This window comes from Pinus tabuliformis, chromosome 3_1, assembly GCF_031772625.1.
Source record: "Pinus tabuliformis cultivar Carrire ecotype Pingquan chromosome 3_1, CPIR1, whole genome shotgun sequence".
Classification (NCBI taxonomy): domain Eukaryota; kingdom Viridiplantae; phylum Streptophyta; class Pinopsida; order Pinales; family Pinaceae; genus Pinus; species Pinus tabuliformis.
The window spans coordinates 368,347,252-368,369,678 of NC_142301.1; the positions used below are offsets into that span (position 1 = coordinate 368,347,252).

General features: G+C 34.7%; 2 long non-coding RNA genes across 2 annotated transcripts; one reads left to right on the top strand and one right to left on the bottom strand.

The window, feature by feature from the left end:
* Positions 1 to 13,334: 13,334 nt before the first annotated feature.
* Positions 13,335 to 14,031, bottom strand: LOC149187237 (uncharacterized). Its single transcript, XR_016256190.1, has 3 exons — positions 13,911 to 14,031; positions 13,744 to 13,824; positions 13,335 to 13,658 (listed from the first exon to the last, which is right to left on the bottom strand). It is a non-coding gene; the product is annotated as an uncharacterized LOC149187237 (long non-coding RNA).
* Positions 14,032 to 18,507: 4,476 nt separating this feature from the next.
* Positions 18,508 to 19,716, top strand: LOC149187238 (uncharacterized). The gene is made up of 2 exons (XR_016256191.1): positions 18,508 to 18,989; positions 19,605 to 19,716. It is a non-coding gene; the product is annotated as an uncharacterized LOC149187238 (long non-coding RNA).
* The last annotated feature ends 2,711 nt before the right edge of the window (positions 19,717 to 22,427 follow it).

The following is a 22,427-nucleotide window of genomic DNA, read 5'->3' on the forward strand; positions in this document are numbered from 1 at the left end:
CTCTCGAAATAAAATGTCTCACTGCAGAAAATAAGAAAAGAAATGTGTATGGAGATGCAAGGGTAGACCCACTTTATAATGCAGATGCACGTGATGGACACACTTAGCGCCAACCTGTTGAATTTCTATTGTTACTCTACTTTGCCACGACCTTCTAGCAATTATGTTGTGGGAAATGAAGTTTCTTAGTAGCGTGAGCCAACGGCCTTTCACAGGACATGGTAGACAGTATGACCAATATAATCTCTTTTTTCGATGACAAACAATTTTTTTGACATATTCTTTTATTCTCTGGTCTAACAACTACAGACTTCTAGTGGCAATTTGAATATCTTCCATCGTTGTTAGATACCTATGCAATTATTTTAATGGTGTTTGAAGTGGTTTATGGGTAAATTTTTATGCTGTAAATGGGAAAATATGTGCTTTTTAAGGTAACAATGTTTCTAGTCAATATAAACATATACTTATAAAATTGATATGGAAAAAAATATTATTATTTTTTAATTATTTATATTATATTAAATTGAAAATATATATAAATGGATTCAAAATATTTGGAAAAAAATAATATTAAAATTATGTAAATAAAATAATTAAAAATTACAATTTTCCAAATTTAAAATTAAATTTTCAATTAAAAAAATTCAAATAACTCAGATGTTTTTTTGAAGTTGTAATTTTTATTTTCTATAATTCAAAGAACTCAAATGTTTTTTTTGAAGTTGTAATTTTTATTTTCTATAATTTATTTATTGGAATTACAAATTTGAGATATAAAATTTATGTAATTGAAATCTTTTAATAATTTTTTATAATGTTAAATTTATTTTATATTTAAAATATATTTGAAATAAGAAAAAATCTACAATTTCACAAAAAATTTTATTACGAAAATATAATAAAACAAAAATAAAATGTAAATAACTCACTGCACCATTTTCTAAATCATTGTCGAAATGTGGAGCTGTGAAGCATGTCTGGGAAGACCAGATTGACTTAAGTGAGCGGTTTACAAGATTGATTTAAGTGAGTTGTTTACGAGGTTATAATCTGTTTTTGTTAGAATTTGGTGATTTTTTTCGAGAAATTTAATGTTGAGAGTGTTTTTATAGAATTTGGTGATTTTTTTCAAGAAATTCAATATTGAGAGTGTTCGAATCTTTTTTGATGGTGGAAATGCATTCATCAAAAACTTTTGAGGTAGCCGAAATCTTAAAACTTGACATTTATATTCTACATTTTAAGACACCCAAAATTTTAAAATTTGACAACTGTAATGTACATTTTCAAAAAAAATCTACCAAATTTCCAAATAAAATTATAACCTTATTAACCTGCTACTTAACTAACTCCACTAGCAAACAAATTTGAATTTGCATTCCATTCCGGGGTTTCTTTTCGATTTTGTGGAACTCTTTCTTAAAGGGAGTTTTTCCTCGTTAACAGGATCAACTTTTTTGAATAGCATATGTCCTTTTTTATGTTAGAAGGGAAAACATTATTTAAAACGATACTTGTCATTTGAATAGTCACTATATGTTCTTTTTTTAAGTTAAAACTATATGTTCTTTCTTAAAGTTAAAAGGGAAAACATTATTTAAAACAATACTTTTCATTTTACAGTGTGATTTTTACGCAACAAAAAATCACAAAAATATATATATTAATATTTATTGGAAATTTAAAATGGTATTATTTTTTTTGTTGGGGTTAGTTAGGTTTGTTCAATTTTAAATCAATCACTTTCACATAATAATATATTCTATCTTGGTTTACTTTACATTAAAATAAAATAAATTAATAATTTTAAATATTATAATTTCGTTTTTGAAAAATGATTTTGTTATTAAATTATTTAAAATATTTTTAGAAATAAATTATATTAAAACTTATAAAAATACATTATATTTTGAGTAGAAATTTAATTTATTAATATTATTTTTTATTTAGAAAAATTAATAACTACATATTTATCTATATATTTTTTTCTACAAATATAAGTAATTAAGGGATTTAATCCTTGAGCCTCTTTTTATATGAAGCTTAATGTTGAATTTTTCCAAATAGGTTAATTTGGATCTCAAACCTCCTCACACTTGACACACTTAATATTCAGAGCCATCCTCAATTGAATTTCCCAAGAAGCTAAACTTTTAAACTATTATTAAATATAAATAAAATTATAATAATAATAAAAATTAAAAAACTAAATAGAAAAATGACAAATATAAATTATTTAATTAATACCACGATCAAAACAATGATTAAAATATATTAATAGTTTTATAGATATTTATTTGAAAAATAATAATTTAGAATATAAATATTAAAATTTATTAATAAATTGGTAATCCAAAATATGTGAAATCATTGAAACTTGAGCAACCCAGGTTTAAATCCCCTAGTTTATGGAGGAGGACAAGTTGTAGACCCCTAGAGGTTTATGGAGAGTAAGACAAGCTCTAGACCCCTAGAGGTTTATGGAGAGTAGGACAAGTTGTAGACCCCCAGAGGTTTACGAAGAGGTTTACGAAGAGGAGGACAAGTTGTAGACCCCCAGAGGTTTACGAAGAGGAGGACACGCCATAGACCCCCAAAGGTTTACTAGTAGGTGGGTTGCTCGGTTCCTGTGGGTCGCAAAAAAAAAAATATTAATAAAATTATTTATATATGGCATAGCCTAACTTATAAAATATCTTTTTCACTTAATCAAGTGATACAATTTCACACAAGATTGTGATTTTTTTGTTCTTTAAAATATTTGTTTGAATGCATAAATAGATTCAACACACTAAAAAACCTTTGGACACTAAAATTTTCCAAATTAAACAACTTAAATTTAAATTTTTGCAATCTCTATCAAAATTTGATTGATTAAAATTAACCAGAAGTGAAAAAAGACTATTTCGTAAGCCTAAAGACTATTTCGTAAGCCTATATATTAGTACATAGCGATTAGATGTGGGAGTAGAGGAGAAAAGGGTTGGAAGGAGAATCCTACTTTTCTCGTCCCTCTAGTTCATCCCTTTGTGCACACTTTTGTTGGGGTTTTCATATTAGGTTGGTTACGTCATCGTCCCTTTGGTTGGGGCCCTCTTAGCAGCATGTATGGAGGTATGTTTGTTCGCGCGCTCTAGGGTGTTTTGTTGTAGCTTTTCATCTCATCATCAGGGCCATGTGTGTCTTCTGATCTGGTCCAAAGATCCACTCATGGTTTGTTGGGATGCGACATTGCTTGCTTACTGATGCCGTTGCATTTTCCTTTGTCCGATGACACCATTGTTGTTTCGTACTAAGATGATGCCATGGGCTTCTTGTGGGGATTTTATATCTCGCTTGTTTATGTTAGATGCCCACTTCAAGGGGTTTTTTGTTTGGGCTACCAGGGCAACCTCTGCCATGTTTCTGTTTTTTTCTAAGGACTCCAGATTCTTTTATTTTCTACGAATGTTGTTGGGTTTAGCCTTTGTGATGTTTTACCCCATTTGGGTTATACTGCAGGCCTTCGTGCCCGATTTTTGTTTTCTTTCCTTAGGAGCCTTGTGTGATCCCTAAAGTTTTCATTTTAATCTAAATGTTTAACATTTTTCCATGGCTTTCATATGACTAATGATATTTTTTCAATCTATATTATCTGGGACGTGTTTTATACATACCCAAAATGTAATTCTTTTTCTCTGTTAAATAAAATTATGTTTTTTCAAAAAAAAGTAGCTTAATAAATACAGTGATATCAAATTGGAATTGGAATTAAAAAAAAAAAAAAAAAAACAAAATTGATAAAACCATTTTGAAATAATGATATTTAGATGTAATCATAATTTAATATAATGAAAGCAATATTTGATAACCATTAATCGTTTTAAAATAAATAATCTGGAAAGAGAAAATAACCACAAATTCTTGGACGGGTAGATAACGAAACAGAGTGAAAACAAAGAAAATTAATCCATACTATGAAAGAAAAAATGTTTTAAAATTTAATTGACCACATCCCCGTCAATATTTAGTATTCAGTGGTATTTCACATTCAATATGTTAATTTCATACGTAAATAGAGTATTATTTTATATGGAAAATCTTGTTTCTAAGCCATTTAGATTATAAAGCAGTTGGTAAAAAAACAAAAGAAATAAAGTTAAAAAAGCATGATTGTGCCTAATAAACGGGTAAAGGTGATGGTTCTGTTTTTAAAATGAACATGGATGGTTTGATGTAATACACTCTCGTTAAAGTTAATTCATTTATGTACATGTTTTTGGTATTGGATGATTCATGTTTGGGTTAGAAAATAATGTTTAGATAGTTAATTTTAGGGATTAATTTTGGGTTAGTTTGGGTAATTATTGCAGTCCAAGAACTCCCGAGAATTAATTCAACTATTTCCTAATATGTACATAACTCTTTGATATTGATTAATATACATTTTATTTGGTTTCCAATCTTGTGTGTTTTTCATTAGAGTGGGTGAGATGATTGAATGCGAACATGGTTAATTTGCATGGTTAATGTCATATCCCTCACGTAATTAACTCAACGTAAAATAAGTTACGAATTAGTTGGTAACTAATTCTTGATCACTGATTTGGGGAAATCAAGAAAAGGAGATTTTATCTCTGAGAAAAAAAAAAGAAACACAAGAAAGGAAAAAGGTTATGTCTGGTAAAGACCAGATAACCAGGCACTAGGTGCTCAGATCTTGTTGAGGGCTTGAGGCCTGCAAGATAGCTCGGGGGAGAGAATTCCGTCAGAAGATGGATCTCATGGCTGGGTGGACGAGCGAACTCAAAGCACAGGTGACTGCTTGAGTATATGATAATGAATCTATAAACCAGGTACGGTGTTCTAACTTCAGCATTCTTTGGTATTATAGTGTAAGGACTATCCTCTGTATTAAAGCATAGATACTTCAGAAGACCATATAGTTCTTAGTACGGTGCCAGTGCACCTGGAATCGTTTAATGTGTAGAGAGAAAGGTTACTTGTTGTTAACGCAGGTATAGAAGGTTGTCCGATAGTGGGAAATACATGAAGGGTTAGGTTTATAGACTATCTGGAAATCTTTGTACTATTAAGTTAGTTTGTGCATTGATTAAATGATTCATTAAAGTCTGTCAAGGCCTGTGTATAGCACGAGCAGGCAGTGTTAACCATAGAATGGACAAGCAGAAGTTATTTATAACACAAAAACCTGTAACTGAGATGTCCGAATCCATTACTAATACAACTTGAAAAACCCTGAGATACGAGTCGGGACCAACCTAGATCTCGGAACATGGTCACGGCTGTAGTCGAAATACGTCATTGAAACAAGATAGTATGCGCATGGCCATACATAGATACTCATAACTATGATATATATATGAAACATAATAGAATGCGCAAGTTCATACAGTCAAACATAATCATGATATGTATATAAACGAACGCAAATTAGCTCAGAACAGAAAAGATTTCACAGCTATCTGGGACGTTGTCCTTGCAGGTAAATCTATGCGATTGAGTCGCAAATATTTCATAAAAATCACCGAGAAGTTCTTTCCGGGATGAGGATCGAGGGTTTAAGAATAGACCCTAAACCCCGTGTAAACCCTCATACCCATGAGTACCGAAGAACTGAGTAATGCTATTTTTTATAAGTAAAGAAAAACAACAAAGATGGTCATGTATCGCGGTATCGAAAGCATCTATAGAAGAATAATAAACCAGGACCATATGCTACCGGAATGAACCTGTATATGATTAATCACTATTTGCATGACAATCGAAAGGAAACATGAGTTCGGTAGCGCTAAATTATACAGCGTGTAAATGTACGAAATAATACCAAAATACAGACAGCCGAACACAGTCAAAGACCATCAAGCCAAGCGGCTGTGAATTAAGAGAAATAATTTAACATAGATCTGAAGAGAGGCTTATGCCTTCAGGAGCAATTAACCAAACAACAAGTTCCTGTCTGTTATTCATGAACGAACAGTATTATACCCTGTCATGAAACATATACATATTTACAGTGAAATAGAAGTAGCAATGAGCTTGGACTGTTGCCGTAGTTTACAAGGCAAACCTCCGGCCAGACTAAAGTTGGAAACTATACAAACCCTAAAGACCCTAGCTCGACAGTATGGAATTATCATGACCGTAAAGAAATAATAATTGGAACACTGTTCCCATCTGCAAATCGAGCTTCCAGAGAACTTCAAACAAATAATGAAACATTCATAATGAAATCTCGAGGGTTCTCATGGAGAGTACCTCGCCGGACCCAAGTGCAAGCCAGCAGCCTCGGCGGTCTGCAAATTAAGCATGAAGGTATAGCTCAGAACGATAGGTTCCGAGCCTTTTAATTGAACCAGAGAATTTAGGAGGAAACCAACCTGTATCCGCCGGGAGGAGAGTTGTTGGGGTCCTTTACCTCGTTTTTGAATCCGGGTTGAGCAAACCTCACTGGTGCTCGCTTGCAACAAAGAACAAACTTAGTTAAAATGCATCTTACAGTGGAAAAATAGAACCTTAGCAGTGTAACAGTATGCGAGGTTACCTGAGCAATCCGGTGCTGGTCTCTTGCGGCCTCCAGAGCGGTATCAGGTTAAACTGTGAACTGGAAAGACCAAACCATAGTCGCAGCAGAGAGCCGAACCGACGGAATGAACACATAGCAAATGAACAAATGAACCTTGCCCTTAATTCACGGGGTTTATGTAATGGAGTGAAACCCTTAGTGTCATATCCTCCGTCCGAATGCCAAACTAAATCTGGGACGTCCAAATTAAGCGGGAAGAAGAGGCGGGAAGGCCGAGGGCCCCAAGGCCAAGGTGTCACATGGCCTTGTGTACCAGCCATTCCACCTGTCCAGCAGTGAACCCTCGTAACCGGTGCGGTAGGTAGAGAAGCATGTCAAACCTGCACTTGGATCTTCGAAAACCGAGAAAAAGCTAATGCACCGTATACTGGAAAGGGTGTAAAGGTTTAAGAGCCTGATGTCAATGTTCATGGGCTTGACAAATTAACACAGTTTATATCACAACGCAAACATAAAGCCATCACGTATATGCACAACTTTAACTTTATTATAGTGAACCCCATATAGTATAAGGGTGATATATGTTCATAAGATCGGCTGCATAAGTTTATATATGGTGTGATAAGCGTAGGTTACGTATAGATGCATAAGTTAATGGTTGGTATGTCCACATTTAAGGAGTTTGAGTGGTAGCCAACATACCATAGTTAATTTTTTTTTTACTATGTATATTTTTACGTGAAGGGTTGTGACAAATTGGTATCAGAGCCAAAGGTTGCAGTACTGGCGCCTTTGGGAATTGGTAAGCGGAAAAGGAATTGAGGTACGCCGTCAGTAGGCATTAACTCAGTTACGAGTTTAAGCATTCACATATTCATTTATGTAGGACACTACTTTTGGCATGATAGGCATGATTCATGTTTATAACTGCTTTAAGTAGTAAGTAATAAGTTGTTGCATAACTACTTCATAACGTTAAATTCCTGATGAGGATAAAAAGACAATGAAACTTTTGTCACACCTAAGAACAATATTGAGTACTCATTACATTCATGAACAATATTGAACACTCATTGAGGGAAATGACAATCAACTACCAAGTTTGATTTGCAAATATGGCAATAACAATGATGCAATGAGTCAAGCAGCGAGACTTAATTGTCATAACTAACTTTTGATTCAGTCTTGTCATGGATGCATGAAGACGATTGGTAGTTGAGATTGGTTAGTGTTGTATGACTAACCCATAGAACTTATATGCATTAATTCGAATGGACTAAGATTGTTACAGTTCGTAACCCAGTGAAGGTTGATTGATGTCGCATGCATGGAATGTGTGTATGAAGATTTTTACTCTCTCGGTGTTATAGTCCAGTTGTGCATGAGAAAAGTTCTTAATTTTATTCACCATGAGAATGCATGATGAATAGTATATGCTTATGTAGATTTAATGATGATTACCCCCTAATTAAGTGAAATCCATTAGCATGGTTTGTGTTTATCATTACTTGTTGAGAGATAAAAACCATTGGAGCCTCGACTTAATGATGGTTGAATTTATCTCTAATATGGGAGTGATGGATTTCTTATGCATATTGCATTCCAGTGTGAACTTAATTAGAGAGGCATGTTCGGTGGGTAACATTTCTAGGATCCATTCATGGTATAATTACATATGATAATTACTCATAAATAGACTACCTGTGTTAATACAGCTGTCAGTAAACTCTAACTACCTTCCCCAACTATAGATGCTTCAAAAGGAAATGGAAGCAAGGAGAAGGAAGAAGACTGTGCTGTAGGGACGGACGGAGATGGAAAATAGAATCGCTAAGTCTGGTGATGACCAGATAGAGCAAGCTTTGAGTGTCAGAATCTTGCAGAATCTTGCAGAGACTCTAAGTCTGGGGATGACTAGAAAGCGCTCGATGGGCATATGAGTATTCCCTTGACAATGCTTAAGGAGTTGGAAAATGATAACTATAGTGTGTTGATGTTAATGATTTTCGTAATGTCTCCTTGAAGTCATTACTCTGAAATGGTCACACAGTAGTGTTATGATAGTTGTTGCATCTAGCATCAAGTGGTAACTCTGGTGCAAGTGTGACACTTAGGAGGTCATGCTTTTAATTGCCTAAGTAGAGTAATTGCTTCCGGTAAGGGTGGTTTAATTTGTTAGTTATGCGTGTTGATCCAAGGATAAGATAAGTATCTTGCTCACTTACTTGAAGAACACGTATGAATGTTTTATATGATTTCTTAGTAGAGAAAGTATTTGAATGCATGCAATAAAAGAATGGTTCTTTTATAGATTTTCTTGGTAAAGAAAATGGGTTAAGGCATGCAGTTAAAGATTGATTGATTATATGTTTTCTTGGTAGAGAAAATATGATAATACTTGCAGTAAAAGAATTGGTTATTTTATATGCTTCTTAGTAAAGAGAATAGGTAGTTCCTCTTAGTAGGACTACATGTGAGTCTTGTGAGAGAAATGTCTGTCTCTTGTTGTTTTTCTTTGGAATTAAATCCTTGCTAAATATAGCCAAGTATCTTCTTGAGAAAAGAGGATGAGGCATGTAAATGTCCTGAGGACATAGCATGGAAGGTGGCCGAGTTTTAAATGTGTATCTTTATTGATAAAAACTTCTTGGAATATATATATATATATATATATATATATATATGTTAATTGCATTATGATACTGGCTAGTTTCTAAGTTCTAGTGAAAAGATTATGCATTACATGCATGATAAAGATAGCTAAAGATGTGCTTCTAGGCACATAGATATTCACTTCTAACTTTTGAAGGAAGAGTATAATATATATATATGCATAAATATAGTTTCATTCTAAGAGTGTGCATACTTCATGCATGAAGATAAAGGATTTTATGAGAGTTCTTGAAAATGGAAATAGAGGTTCTTTCATTTCAAGACACATTAGAATAGTGTTCATACAAGAATCAAAATCCTTACTTGTTTCATGAAAAGAACTATGTGCATTAAAGTAAAGTAATTGTGTTAGGATAACACATGTTGCATATTGGTAGCTATTTTGACTTTGGAATTATGAGTCTGTGTGTACTTAGAGAAAGTGGTCATGTTAGCTTCCTTGAAAACAATAATCTCTTGGAGAGATTGTCTTGTTGGATGAGCTGTGCTGATTGCTTGATTTTGATACATAAAGGATAAGTAAACCTTGTTTTTGTATCTTGACTTTTATGCCGAAAGATAGATATCTTTAATAATTTCCTGAAAGGGAATCTTGAGGAATCCTCACATCGGAAGATAGAGAAATGAGGATTAAAATGACTTCCTTTAAGAAAGAGGTATGTGGTTTGTCGTATGAAATGATGGTAGTCTTATAGTGAAGGGAATAAGTGTTGCATACATTAAAGAAGGGCTTATATGATAAGCAATAGTATGCACACAGATTAGTCAGTGTGACATAAGAGATATGTTCTTGCATGTTAGAGAAATTATGTTTAATTACACTAACGATGCATGATTAAAGCTAGCCATAATAAACGTAAGATAATACTCCAGTAATGACGATTTGGAGTAAGATCACAGACTATGGCAAAATTGGAAATGTGTAGATTATTAACTCAACTGTTGTTGACATTTATACATTAATGAGTATTTGCATATGCTTTTAGACATGACAATATTGTATGCATGAACATTCTCGGAAATGGAATACGTGTTAATTGATGCATATTTATAACTAACGTTGCTGATGGGATTAAGTAGTAGTAGCTTAATGGCAACAAGAAAACTCATCACATAAATTGCTGCAATGTGAAATGCAATTATAAATGAGAAGAATGATGTTATATGATATGCATGAATTATGTTATTTGGAAAATTTGCATGCATACAACGTGTATGATGGATATGTTTCCCATCAATCTTGATGTTGTGAACCCATGTTGGGGGTTAAGTGTAAATGCATGGTATACATGCATGTCTGTTGTGCTAATGATAATGTTCATATGGTTCATTGTGTAAATTACTTTGAGAAAGAGTAATAAAAGTGAAATTTAACATACCAGACAGTTGCGGATAGTTGGGTTGATGACAGTTACCTGCCTGGAGTGGTTGATGGTACTTGTCTGCCCGGATTGTGAAAGGCTTGAATGCCTTGGGTTGATGACAGTTACCTGCCTGGAGTGGTTGATGGTACTTGTCTGCCCGGATTGTGAAAGGCTGGAATGCCTTGGGTTGATGGCAATTACCTGCCCGGAGGGGTTGATGGTACTTGTCTGCCCGGAGTTGGTTGATGGCAGCTACCTGCCCGGGGGGTTGATGGTACTTGTTTGCCCAAATTTACTCTCCCTGGAATTCTTGAGCTGGTTGGCCAGTGGAATTCCATGTTAGACCTGGTAAGGTCTATATCAAAGAAACTGTCTGGATGTGAAAATGACTCGGTTTGGTTGTGGGAACCAGTTCCCATGGGTTGGGAATTCTTTAGTCCATTGTGGTCTCATGGCTAAAGGAATTAACTAATCAGCTATATGTTAAGTTAAAAATGAATTTTACATATAGTTGTGTTATGCACATTTAACAAGAAATGAGCTTAGTGCTCAATAAGGAGAATTGGAAATTTTAATTCCTTTATTGCATTATTAATGTTGTGAACATCTTAGTGGGAGCCAAGACAATTCATGCTTGGTGCAGTGATTGACTGTTTTGATGACTAGAGAGCTAGGTGCTCTTTTGGTACATCTAGAAGCACTTGCGAATGTCTTTAGTGAGAATTCGTTCAGTGTGCACGAGAGCAGTGATTCATCATTTGATGATTAGTGTTAGTGCTCTTTAAGTATTTGTAAAAGTACTGTGATTTAGAAATCATCTAGCATTGCACAGTTGAATTGATAGTCAAAAGTATTTCATTTGACTCAAAATATAGTGACTAATGCAATTGAATTTGTTAGTCATATATTACAGGAATTACTTACCATGGAGGGTTGAAGAATTGTCCAACCACTATTAAAAGGCTTACATGAAAGTATTCATGATTTCCAAGAATAAATGGTGAGTAATGGTAAGTTGACATAGAGAATTGTTTATTATGAATGAATAAAGGTCAAGTGGTAGCGATTAGAAGTTGCATATTTTTGCAATCACGAGTGCTTATGACTATTGATGCTTATAACTAATGATATTCCTTATGACTACATCATTACTATTTTGTTGTCGTCTTTTCCTGGAATGAAATCGTTGATTTCAAAGAGAAAGGATCACATTTTGTGTGGTTTAGATGGTATATCACGAGTAAAATATCTAGTTCTGATGAAAGATGAACACCGAGGACGGTGTTCCTGTTAAGGGGGGGAGTATGTCATATCCCTCACGTAATTAACTCAACGTAAAATAAGTTACGAATTAGTTGGTAACTAATTCTTGATAACTGATTTGGGGAAATCAAGAAAAGGAGATTTTTTCTCTGAGAAAAAAAAAAAGAAACACAAGAAAGGAAAAAGGTTATGTCTGGTAAAGACCAGATAACCAGGCACTAGGTGCTCAGATCTTGTTGAGGGCTTGAGGCCTGCAAGATAGCTCGGGGGAGAGAATTCCGTCAGAAGATGGATCTCATGGCTGGGTGGACGAGCGAACTCAAAGCACAGGTGACTGCTTGAGTATCTGATAATGAATCTATAAACCAGGTACGGTGTTCTAACTTCAGCATTCTTTGGTATTATAGTGTAAGGACTATCCTCTTTATTAAAGCATAGATACTTAAGAAGACCATATAGTTCTTAGTACGGTGCCAGTGCACCTGGAATCGTTTAATGTGTAGAGAGAAAGGTTACTTGCTGTTAACACAGGTATAGAAGGTTGTCCGATAGTGGGCAATACATGAAGGGTTAGGTTTATAGACTATCTGGAAATCTCTGTACTATTAAGTTAGTTTGTGCATTGATTAAATGATTCATTAAAGTCTGTCAAGGCCTGTGTATAGCACGAGCAGGCAGCGTTAACCATAGAATGGACAAGCAGAAGTTATTTATAACACAAAAACCTGTAACTCAGATGTCTGAATCCATTACTAATACAACTTGAAAAACCCTGAGATACGAGTCTGGACCAACCCAGATCTCGGAACATGGTCACGGCTGTAGTCGAAATACGTCATTGAAACAAGATAGTATGCGCATGGCCATACATAGATACTCATAACTATGATATATATATGAAACAGAATAGAATGCGCAAGTTCATACAGTCAAACATAATCATGATATGTATATAAAGGAACGCAAATTAGCTCAGAACATAAAAGATTTCACAGCTATCTGGGACGTTGTCCTTGCAGGTAAATCTATGCGATTGAGTCGCAAATATTTCATAAAAATCACCGAGAAGTTCTTTCCGGGATGAGGATAGAGGGTTTAAGAATAGACCCTAAACCCCGTGTAAACCCTCATACCCATGAGTACCGAAGAACTGAGTAATGCTATTTTTTATAAGTAAAGAAAAACAACAAAGATGGTCATGTATCGCGGTATCGAAAGCATCTATAGAAGAATAATAAACCAGTACCATATGCTACCGGAATGAACCTGTATATGATTAATCACTATTTGCATGACAATTGAAAGGAAACATGAGTTCGGTAGCGCTAAATTATACAGCGTGTAAATGTACGAAACAATACGAAAATACAGACAGCCGAACACAGTCAAAGACCATCAAGCCAAGCGGCTGTGAATTAAGAGAAATAATTTAACATAGATCTGAAGAGAGGCTTATGCCTTCAAGAGAAATAAACAAAACAACAAGTTCCTGTCTGTCATTCATGAACGAACAGTATTATACCCTGTCATGAAACATATACATATTTACAGTGAAATAGAAGTAGCAATGAGCTTGGACTGTTGCCGTAGTTTACAAGGCAAACCTCCGGCCAGACTAAAGTGAAACTATACAAACCCTAAAGACCCTAGCTCGACTGTATGGAACTATCATGACCGTAAAGAAATAATAACTGGAACACTGTTCCCATCTGCAAATCGAGCTTCCGGAGAAACTTCAAATAAATAATGAACCCTACATAACGAGATCTCGAGGGTTCTCATGGGAGTACCTCGTCGGACCCCAAGTGCAAGCCAGCAGCCTCGGAGGTCTGCAAGTTAAGCATTGAGATAGCTCAGAACGATAAGTTCCGAGCCTTTTAAAAACTGAACCAGAGAATTTAGGAGGAAACCAACCTGTATCCGCCGAGAGGAGAATTGTTGGGGTCCTTTACCTCGTTTCTGAATCCGGGTTGAGAAACCCTCACTGGTGCTCGCCTGCAACAAAGAACAAACTTAGTTAAAATGCATCTTACAGTTTTAGAAAATTAGAACCGTAACCGTGTAACAGGATGGGAGGTTACCTGATCAATCCGGAGCTGGTCTCTTGCGGCTTCCAGAGCGGTGACAGGTTAAACTGTGAGCTGGAGGGACCAAACCATAGTCGCAGCAGAGAGCCGAACCGACGGAATGAACACATAGCAAATGAACAAATGAACCTTGCCCTTAATTCACGGGGTTTAAGTAATGAAGTGAAACCCTTAGTGTCATATCCACCCTTCGATTGCCAAACTAAATCTGGGACGTCCAAATGAAGCGGGAAGAAGAGGCGGGAAGGCCGAGGGCCCCAAGGCCAAGGTGTCACATGGCCTTGTGTACCAGCCATTCCACCTGTCCAGCAGTGAACCCTCGTAAACGGTGCGGTAGGTGGAGAAGCATGTCAAACCTGCACTTGGATCTTCGAAAACCGAGAAAAAGCTAATGCACTGTATACTGGAAAGGGTCTAAAGGTTTAAGAGCCTGATGTCAATGTTCATGGGCTTGACAAATTAACACAGTTTATATCACAACGCAAACATAAAGCCATCACGTATATGCACAACTTTAACTTTATTATAGTGAACCCCATATAGTATAAGGGTGATATATGTTCATAAGATCGGCTGCATAAGTTTATATATGGTGTGACAAGCGTAGGTTACGTATAGATGCATAAGTTAATGGTTGGTATGTCCACATTTAAGGAGTTTGAGTGGTAGCCAACATACCATAGTTAATTTTTTTTTTACTATGTATATTTTTACGTGAAGGGTTGTGACAGTTAATTTTCTTTATCAAATAGAATGAATCTGAGACTTCACAGATTAATTTGAACATTATGAGAGCCCTAATTGAGTTGTTTCTAAACTCCATGTATTTGAAATCTATGGTGTAAAGGAGACATAGAGCATGAAGGCTGTGAGGATAGTTGAATTCAACATAAGGTTAGCCAAGTGGGAGACACAAACTATTGACTCTTTGTAAGTTTTATTTTCTCTCATAATGAGAGAAGATTGAAGAAATTCAGTGGTATAAAGGTTTTTTTTAACATATCCTTGAATGTTAAAATACATGTTGGGGCTTTGAGTGTTTGATGTTCTTAATAAAATTTCCTATACTGAGTTGAATACCAATAATTGTTGGATTCTTTGCTAAAAGTTTAAGTTCCATGCACTCAAGGGCAGGGTTTATTTGCATTTACTACGTGAAACAAAAGTAGTTGACTTAGAGTGAAATTTATGAAAGATAGTGTTTGCATTCGTAGTAAAATAGTCTTTTTATTCATAGTAAAATTTATGAAGGAGAGTATTTGCATTTGCTACAGTAAACAAGAGTTTAATCACAATAAAATGTATGAAGGATACTATTTTTAATCACAGTAAGTAAACAGGAGTTTAATCATAGTAAGTAAACAGAAATTTAATCACAATATGTAAAGTTTATGAAGGATAAAGTTTGTGAAGGATAATATTTACATTTGCTGCAAACTAGAGTTTTTACTTAAAGATTTTTTAAGGATAAAAAGTTTTTACTGAGGGATTTTTAAAGGATACTTAAAATGAAGGAGTTTAATCATAGTAAGTAAACAGAAATTTAATCACAATATGTAAAGTTTATGAAGGATAAAGTTTGTGAAGGATAATATTTACATTTGTTGCAAACTAGAGTTTTTATTGAAAGATTTTTGAAGGATAAAAAGTTTTTACTAAAGGATTTTTAAACGATACTTAAAATGAAAGAGTCATCAATTTTCTGATTGTACTGGATTTAAAAAAAGATATTTTAGTCAATTTATATATTGAGTGATTTTTGAAGGATACAAATTTTTTACTGAAGGATTTCTAAAGGATACTTAAAATAAAAGAGTGGTCACTTTTCTGGTTGTCCTGGATTTAAAAAGGATATTTTGTCAATTTATATATTGGGTGTTTTTTGTAGGATACAAAATTTTTACTAAAGGATTTCTGAAGGATACTTAAAATGAAAGAGTGATTAATTTTCTGGTTGTCCTGGATTTAAAAAAGATATTTTGAGGGGAGTGTGAAGGTTAAAAAAGAGATTTTGAGGGGAGTGTGAAGGGGATTGTGAGAATTTTGGAGCCAATCTTTCAGGAGAAAGCAGAGTTTCAGGAGAGAGAAGAGAGAGGTATTCACGTTAAATTGTAGTGAAATTTGAAAATTATTTAAATAGTAATTTCTAATGTGAACAGCTAATTTTTGAGAAAGTTGTGAAAGTTTTCTTTAAATTGAGAAAGGAATAAAAAATACCTAGGAGTAAGGAGTAACTTGTTCACATGTAAAATTCACTATTAAAAAGATTAAAGTCAACCAACAAACTTTATGTAAAAGGCATCAAGATGAAAAGTAATTTTTATGTGAAGTAAAAGAATGAAAGACTTAGTAAATGAACCATGATAAAAGAAGTGGTAAGGCTTGCTCCTTTCTTCTCTTATTTTCATTAAATGGAGTAATTTTGATTGGTGGCAAGTGGAGAAAAGGAGCTTCTGGGGAATGAAATCAAGTCTTGATTTTGTTTTTGTTGAAGTTTAAATAACAATGTTTATGGATATAAACTCAAGAATTGAAAATGACATTGTGGCTAGTGAAGATTATATAGTTATTTGGCCTATTGAAGCTCCCAAGTTCAAATTTTTATAGAGACAATTTTGAAAGATTTTTTTTTTAAAGCTAATTTTGGGAGATATTTTTGGAGGTAGAGTTTATAGATATAAAATCAAGAAGGGAAAATGACATTGTGGTTGGTGAATTTTATATGGTTATTTGGTATATTAAAGGTATCAAGTTCAAATTTTTATAGAGACAATTTTGAAATATATATATATATAGCTAGTTTTGGGAGATATTTTTAGAGGTTGTGAACATGATTTTGGTTTCCATCGATTGGCGATCCTGAGGATGTCATTATTTGATAAATTTGCAACTCATACATATTGGATATGAATCACAACAAATGGTATTCATTGTATGGAGAAAAGATAAAAGTTCTTAATTGTGTAGTTGCCGATATAAAATCTCTCTTTTTTTTAAAAATCCAAAAGAATTTTATACCATACAAGCTTAGGATTAAAGCAATATTTCCTATCTTATGCTCTTAATTGAAGCAAGCCCTTCCCCCATAAGAATTTTATAGCCGACAAGCTCAGGATTAAAGCAATATTTCCTATCTTATGCTCTTAATTGAAGCAAGACCTTCCCCCATAAAAATCATGACTGTGACGAGGTATGTTATGTATTAGAAGTTATACAAAATGGAAGCCAATATGTTTCCTAAAATTACATCTAACTTTGGTCAAATCCCTTACTGTCGGCTCAAGCAAGCATGGCATAAGCATGCACAATCTTGGCTAGACCTGTTAGTGTCAGTATTTTCATCCCCTCTTTTAATATCATATTAGGGTCCCACTCATAAATTTTTGTCATTCCATTAGGTCATCATTCTCTGGTAAAATCCCTCACTGTCAGCTCAAGAAAGCATGGCATAAGCATGCACAATCTTGGTTGGACCTGTTAGTGTCAGTGTTTTCATATTGCAGTGATCAAAAATCCTCTTTTAATATCATATTTGGGTCCCACTCAAAAACTTTTGTCATTCCACTAGGTCATCATTAAAAAATTTCCTCGCCGTTGGTAGCCCTAGTAAAAAAACATCACTCTCCCTTCAATTTCATTACTTGTTGGCACATTTTTATACCTTATTGAATGTACATCAGTCATGAGGTCAAAGTCATCATGTCATCATATAAGTCATGACACCATTAATTCTGATTAGTCAAGCTTACCATTAGGTCCTAGGGTTTTCAAGGTCCAATAAAACACCATTTCCATTGCATAATGTCACCAAGTCTCATAGTGATCAAATCACATCTATTCATCAAAACGCATCTCTTCAATATCTGAGGATTTCAGCGTGTAATTTTGATTTTTTTATTTTTCACTATGTAATTTTATGTATTTCAAATGTAATAAGCACATGATTTGCAAGCGGATAATTCATTGTTTCAAAATGCTCAATATCCCATACTATCTATTCAGAATTTAGATTTTAAATGCCAATTTTTAATTTTTCACTATGTAATTTTATGTCTTTCAAATGTAATAAGCACATGATTTCCAAGAAGATAATTTAGAGTTGCAAAATGCTAAATATCCCATACGATCTATTCAGAAGCATTGACAAAATTGCCTACATTGTAGGGAATAGAGATTATGACCAGTGGATGAAATAAAATTAATCCATACTCTGAAAGAAAAAATGTTCTAAAATTGAATTGACCACATGCTTGTTTTTGTATCGTTGATTTGATACAAAAATGACTATGGCAGGGTAAGCAAGGTCTAAATCTAGGTGCAATATTAATGCTGTTTTGAGGAAACAGATTTCTTCTTAAATTTATTTGAACATTGTTCCTCCACATATAAAAATAAATAAAAAATATAAAAGAGTAAAAATAAGTAAATGAAAATACTCCTAATGCATTGCCCACTTCATGACATTTTATCATTTGATTTTCCCATTGATTAACTGCCTCCTCTGATCCTCCCCATGGCACTATATACACCTCCTGATTTAGGATTGTTGCTCCCTGGTTCAAAAACTCCAAAAACATCAGAATTGCACTGCTTGTTATTAGATCATCCTTGTTTATGCTGCCCTAGGCTTAACATGCTTAACTGTGGAGTTTTGTGTCAAAGCAGCTTGAATTCATTGTTGTGTTGTCATATTAAATGGAATATGGATTATATGGTGAGCAATGGCAATGGATTTGCTTGAGTTAGTAAAGATTTGGATTGTACATCAAATTGGGTTGTTGTAGCTTGTTGTTTGGTGTAGTTCTTTGTTTGAGCTTTTGATGAATCCCCTTCTTTTGGTGTTATTGGGTACTTTTGAATTTAGATGGTGTTTGTGATTGGGGCTTCAGTGGGATTTTTCGGATCTGGTTGCAGTTTTTGGACCAAGGCCTAATGCTTTTCTTCAAGTCAATTTTTGTTGCAGATTGTTGATTACAAACGCATTTCTTCTTCCTTGATTTTATTTTGCTTTTGAGCTTGCGAAGCTCAGAGTTCAACCATAACTATATGGTTATTTGGCACCCGACTTGGGAGGTACACGCCAATCCCTGTAGTGCTGCTGGTCGAGGTCTTGTCTGATTTTTTTCCAAAAGATGTTTCATCATTCACAGACTCTAATTTTTAGACAATTCCTCCTCTATTTACGATTATTCTGTTTCCGTTTCACAAAAATTTGCTGTTTTCAGCTGGAATTGTCATTCAAAGAGACTGGAAAACATTGTTTATGTATTCTGGGGTCACCAGATGTACTTTCCCTATCTACTTGTGAGTCTTGTTGTTTAATTTCATTTTCCTTTTGGTTAAGTGTAGCTCGGAATTGAAATTTAAGATGGTCATGTTTTTCTGATTTCTGAAAGAGTGTTATCAGTCGTATCTGTCATCTTTTGGTTGGTTCAACTTTCTTCAGAAGAAAATTCTTTAATTGATTTCATGAAGTGTGTTTAAATAACGGATTCTTAAACATTTTTAACTTTCCAGTTTCATTTTTAGATCCCTGTTTTATCAGGTGGATTTTTTTCCACATACTGAACTTGATCAAGTTCAGACGTTTGGCTTTCACAGAATTGATTATCATTTTTCTTACACATAGATGATGGGTTTTTCCTCTTTCCTTGCAAATGTTTTACCCTCTGCCATCCTTTCTTACAGGATCTTAAGATCTGTGCGACGTGGGATATGGATTTGCCTTCCCAAGAGTCAAGAAAGTGGCAGCCAGGCTGCCTGGAAAAACTGCTACGGATGTTAGAAAGCATTATGAAGATCTCGTGGAAGATGTTACTTGTAATGAAGCTGGCCGCGTTGCCCTACCCACGTACAGTAACTCTTCCTGTTCACTTGAATGGTTAGCAGAAAAATCAGGCGCTATGCACGGATTGAAGCAACAATTTGGGAGTGGTGGGAGGGGACAATCAACAAAGGCATCTGAACAGGAGAGAAAGAAGGGTGTTCCCTGGACTGAAGAAGAGCACAGGTATTCTTCTCCACTCCAAAGGAAGTTTGAAGAGAATCTTTGTTTTTATCAGTAATCTCACTTCCATTTATTAGATATTTATATTTATTGTTGCAATATGACATAGTTACGTTGCTTGAAAAGTCCCTTAAGTTTACTGCTCTACTGTTGGAAACTGTGAATTTGATAAGTTCTGTGCTCTTTAAGATATATAGTATTTACAGTTGTGATAGAAAAATCTGTCTTAGATGTTGTTAACTAAAGTTTGGGCATTTGGAAAGCTGGTTGTGATTTCTGTATGAATGTCACATATTCCAAAAGCTCAGTTTAGCATAATTAATTTATTGAATTTACCCTTTAATGAGCTTATCTGGGCAGGAAATCTGTGCGTAGGTTAATTTGTTGTGTTTATTTTTTAATGACGAAAACCAAACAGTCAATTAAAGCAGCTAAATTGTGTAAACTAATTTTCAGTATAATTAAAAGTATTGATGGAAGAATTTACCCTTAATAAGCTGACCTTGCTCAGAGCATTAGATTTTGAGATAGTTTAATTGTTATTTTGTTGTGTTTCTTTTTCAACGAAGAAAACCAAACAGGCAATAAAAACAACTGAATTCTGTAATCTAATTTTCAGTATGTTTCAAAAGCATTACTGGAAGATTATATACTTAATAAGCTGACCCAGAGCATTAGATGTTGAGACAGTCTAACTGTGATTTGGTTTCATTTACTCCATCTTGTTTAATTGTTAGTTTGTAGTATATTCCTCATGATGGTTACTGTGTTAATACCCATGTACGCTCCATGCTTGCATCTAGATTCTAAAGTTATTGTCAATAACTGTGCCCTATACCTTCATATTTATGTTGCCTATCCTTCTTCATCTAGAACTACATGATTAATTGAAAGGAAGATCTTGTCTTCAAATTCCCTCATAGCAGAATGAATGAATGATACTGAGCGACCTTAATTGATGATCACTTATGTTAGTGCTTGACCTAGAGCTTTTAATTGAGGTTCCTACCTATTGAAAATAGTCATCAAGTACTGGTTGATGGATACACAAGTTGACAACTATTATGCTCAATAGATATTGCAGAAATTGGAAATCAACACTTTTACATAAAACTCAGTCAAGAAATCCAACACCCACCTCTCTAATTTTGTTCTTTACTGTGCCACAGTATGAAAAAAGCTGCTTAACATCCTTAATTGTTGCTTTGGTAGACAAATTACAGACCTAGACTGTGTAACCATCTGTAGTGGCCATTGACAACACTTGGAAGTGTCTGTTATGCTATGATTCACAATCTTCTTCTTAGAATTTTAAGTGAATAGCAAACACAAGGATATGATATATATACTGTGACACTAAATAGTAACCAAAGGAAGATTGATTAAATTAGCATTAGTTGTTTTTACTACATTCTTTTCATGGTTCTCTGGTCTTGGTGACCAAGAAAAACAACGAGGAGTGTTGTGATTTCGTCAGGGCTTTCAACTTCAGTTTGAGGATGCAGGGTAAGGAAAGTCGAATCCTTCATCCTGCAATATTGTTCCTTATGCACGACGCTTTGCCACTTCTTTGCCACTTCTGCAACGCTTAACATGTACTCGAGGGGAAATTTGGGTGTTTTTCATTACATTCATTTTGTTCTGGCAGGCTGTAAAATTCTTCAAAGGTTCAACAATCCTTTCATTAGATTTGAGTTAATCTGCAATCTTGGTATCTGATGATGCCTGTCATGGATTTTAACTAGTTTTTTTAATGGCAGAGATTGTTGTAATTTTGACACCCATTGAAGTAATTTTTCCCTTTATTTTTTGTTGGTAATGACAGGATTTGAGGGAGAATTTTATATGTGTAATGTTCATCATATTCTCTGCTGTTTGAATTCTTTTTGGCTATGAGGTTGGTCTTCAACCTTCAGCGAGTTCCTCTACATCTACCTCCATGCAGCCCATTTCTCCAAGCACAGAGGGCTTTCTCATCGAAGAGCCCCTCATAGATGGACAAGAGGATGCCTTTGCAGAGTTAGAGAGATTTGTGGTGGAAGCAGAGGAAGAGGGTAGCTCTCTTTTTCGCATTAGCAGTGCACAATATCTAGCTTTAACATTTTTTCTCGTTATCAAACGACCATTGAGGTCACCAATATGAAGTCAGATATTGACAACCATCTCAAGTCGATTTCCATGATTCAATTGGGGATTCAGTTGGGGCTTACTCACAAGGTTCTTCTTGGGCTATCCACACTCAGGGAAAGTGTTCAACCTTCAGCCAGTTCCTCTACATCTACCTCCATGTAGCCCATTTCTCCAAGCACAAAGGAATTTTTCATCGAAGAGCCCCTCATAGCCGGAGAAGAGGACGCCTTTGCAGTATTAGAGATATTTGTGGTGGAAGCAGAGGAAGAGGGTAGCTCTCTTTTTCGCATTGGGGTGGTTGGCAAGGGTGGAGCAGGAAAAACCCTCCTCCTCAAGACAGTCTTCAACAGTCCAAAGGTGAGAAATATCTTCAG